The sequence below is a fragment of the Coffea arabica genome, chromosome 3c, assembly GCF_036785885.1.
Source record: "Coffea arabica cultivar ET-39 chromosome 3c, Coffea Arabica ET-39 HiFi, whole genome shotgun sequence".
In the NCBI taxonomy this organism is placed as follows: Eukaryota; Viridiplantae; Streptophyta; class Magnoliopsida; order Gentianales; family Rubiaceae; genus Coffea; species Coffea arabica.
The window spans coordinates 36,465,412-36,468,975 of NC_092314.1; the positions used below are offsets into that span (position 1 = coordinate 36,465,412).

General features: G+C 38.3%; 1 long non-coding RNA gene across 1 annotated transcript; it reads left to right on the plus strand.

Moving 5' to 3' along the window:
- The first annotated feature begins 647 nt into the window (after positions 1 to 647).
- Positions 648 to 3,161, plus strand: LOC140038129 (uncharacterized). Its single transcript, XR_011841944.1, has 2 exons — positions 648 to 1,774; positions 2,900 to 3,161. It is a non-coding gene; the product is annotated as an uncharacterized lncRNA (long non-coding RNA).
- Positions 3,162 to 3,564: the final 403 nt, after the last annotated feature.

A 3,564-nucleotide genomic window follows, 5' to 3' on the forward strand; every position in this document is an offset into this window, starting at 1 on the left:
ACAGAAAGTCACAAAGATGCTCTTCTACTTTTGTGGGTAAACTGCCTTGGCTTCATACTTTTACCAATTAGCATTGAACATTAACTTTTGGTTAATCATCCAACATCTTAAATGGTTCACAATTAGCGGCCAAATGATTGTAAACGTTAAAACTAAAAGCATGAATAGCTTGCTCAAAAGATAAACAAAACAATCAAGTTCAAATTGACCAACAAAGAAGAGATTAAACCTCACTTAGGCATGACACTTAGAATAACCTAATGAAAATCAAAGAAAATACCAAACATGTATTAAAATTAAGGGTAAAATACAAGGAACCCTTGTGATTTCGCGAAAAGACACCTTACTCCCCTATCGTTTAGAAATCTCCACATAAACACCCTAAACTTCATAATTAAAGTAGAAATTGACTTGTAACCGGGTGTGCGACCTAGTGACGATCGGTACGCGAGGTTCCTTTTCAAAGACCTTGAGTTTCATTCCCAAGCTACCCTTCAGTCCAAGAAGTATTGGCAGAAGCTAGGTTATCAGTGGGTTTGTTGAAACATGAAAATCACATGATTAAACTGCCCTCCCATAATTATTCCCTTTTCCCCCGCTCCCTCTCCAGCTACTGGCTGCCTCCCATGCATGATGGAACAGCACATACACCAATTAACCCTCAATAAATATCGATTAGCTTCCAAGCCAATGGATACACTAGCTATCTAGCTACATGCGTCTCTAACAAATTATCTCTTCCATAAAACAATTCAAGCTCCGACCATTTCTTTTATATATATATTGATAATCATTATTATCAATTTTTTCCACTTTCCCAAGTCCATCCACTGCATCTTCGTCCATCCAGACATCTGCGTTTTGGTCCATGCATGTTCAAGAACTTCTGCAACAAAGCGCTCGGCAGCTACAGCCCACAACACATGAGGTAAAGCTGCAGCTGAGTGCTGACAGGAAAGAGGCCAACCGTTGTTGGATTGTGGTGGCATTTGTTGTTGAACTCAGGGCCACGAGCCTGGCAACTTGATCTCCCCCCCCCCCCTTCTCTCCTCGCTTCGAAAAAAAAAATTAAGAGAATGCGGGCTAGGAAATCATCAGTACTTTCTAGGAAAGCCATCCTTTTGCTATGTGTTGCCTGCCCCCTGGTAGGATCACTTGTTTTCAGTAGCCGGGGCACAAAGTCGTCCACTACCACCGCCCTGATCACTACTACTAGTCGCCCTGCCCCGAAAACTCAAAGTATCGGACGTCGTGCCATTTCAAGCATCCCCACTCATCATCATGTGGAAAAGCTCAGCACCCAGCAGCTGGTTACAAATGGATGTGATCATCAGAGACAGGTAATTAAACTTCGCGCCATATAGTAGGCGAGGTTCATTTTAATCCTTGGATGATGGCTTCGTCGTCAAATAGGAAGCCACAGTCCAAGAAGAGCTTTGCGGCGGTGGCTATGGAGTCGACATTGCCGAAAAAACAGGAGACTAAGGAAGCAATAAAGTCGGAACCTAATCAAAATGAAAATATTCAGAAGAGTTCATTGGGAGATGCTGATCCCAAAATTCTGGGGAGGGATAAAGGGTATAGTGCTTTTGTTTTTGGTGCTGATAAAGGGAGGAAACAGATTTCTGGATCTCGATTTACCCCTTTGGAATCGGATAGTGGTGATATGGTTACAGATACCCTCAAAAAAAGATCTATCTGGGAGGGTATTCGATTATAAATGAGGGTACTTTGGGTATTCGATCTACTGCTGGTAACTCAGCTGGTTCAGAAGGTAATTTCCACTTTAGTTATGAAGTTTAGGGTGTTTATGTGGAGGTTTCTAAACAATAGGGGATAAGGTGTCTTTTCACGAAATCACAAGGAGGTTCCTTGTATTTTACCCTAAAATTAAACATGAAATCCAATAAAAGAAAGAAAGTGATAAGAGAGAAGTCACCCATATCATATGAGTTCTAACTCTTCATCTTTACTCCTCAAATCTTGATCAAATCTAATTTCAAATATAAGAATGGATCTAAACTATCTATCTTAATCTAATATAAATTAAAGATCTAGGAAGTTTTAGTATTAGATTTACATTTTTTTCGTTCTCTCCTTTTTTCAGCTACTAAAATTGTCCACGAAGGTCCCTTTTTAAAGAGAGGAAGAAAGGAAGCAATAATTGAGAAAGTAGCCAAGTTGCAGCCACCCAAAATCCATGGACAAATTGCTTGCTTTGTTTTTTTTTCTCTGAGGAGAAGTTATTGCCTTGAATCTGCAAATAAAATTTGTTCATGCGCCATCAAAATCCATCAGCGAATTCATCTAACTCTGATTAGGATCCTATTTTGCTTTTGTCACTGACTTGAAATATATACAAATATCTCAATGAAGGATTTTGAATCAACTCTTGTCTAAAACACAAAAGTTATAGTTAATTGAGTTAGTGATATGACCTGCGTTCGACACACTATGCAACCCATAACACAACAAGCCACGGGATCTAGAATTGGATGGTATCAAGGGTTCGCCAGTGAAAACCTAGCTCGATCTTGGACAGCACAAGAACGAATTAAGGTTGGGTAGAACGATGTCATAATCAAGTGTGTTTCTTGATTGATAAGTTGATAATCACTTTAAGTCAACTTTAAGATATTCAAAGAAGCTTTTGCAAGTCAAGAGAATTGTTTCACACAAGAAACATTTGCTAGAAATTTCATAGTCTACCATTGCAAGCTTGAATTTGGCTATTTAAAGCCATTAACAAAATCAAATGGACCTAAACTTACACTAGTTAGTCCATTCATGATAGGTCACAATTTTGTTATTTATTTTATAATTAATTTTCCCTATTACCTTACCAAATATAGATTAATTGTCAAATTTTACTCATTTGTGGCATTTGTGCTTATTACAGGGAGTAGAACGTAAATACCATAAAAAAGTGCCAATTTGAAAGTTATCAGAAGAAGAGTTTTAGCAGCAGTCAACACGGTGGAGGATAATGCAACTTTATTCCAGGGGCAAATATGGCATCCAAGGACACTTTGGGAAAAGGGAGAACTTTTCTGCTTTTGGTAGTTTCCGAAGAGAGAGGAGATCAAGGTAGACTAGGAGTCTTCCCTTTTTCCTCCTCTGGACAGCTGCATAGTAAAGGGAATAGGGATTAGATAGTAGAAGATAGCAGACAACTGGAACTATTTTTAGTTTCCTCTTTGACTTTTCCTTTTTCATCTTCTTGTGGTTTTCTTCTTTCGGATGTCAAGACCAAGAAAAAGAATGAATCACTCTCTGTAGCTTCGCTTTTCTTCCTTATTCCAACGAATTGAATCTTCTCAATCAAAGACAATGTCTGTGACTATTATTTCTGACTTCTCGCGTGGGTTTTTCTCATCAAGAATGAACTAAATCCCTTTTTCTAGTCAAGGAACGACGGAGGCTTTGGTGCATCTAAAAATTATGAGATCGAATTAATTTTATCTGTTTCTCTTATTTATTGGTATTTGCATATTCTCCGATTGCAGTACTTATGATTGTTCAATTAATTGATTATCTTGGATCCGAATAGTGAATTGATTTAGT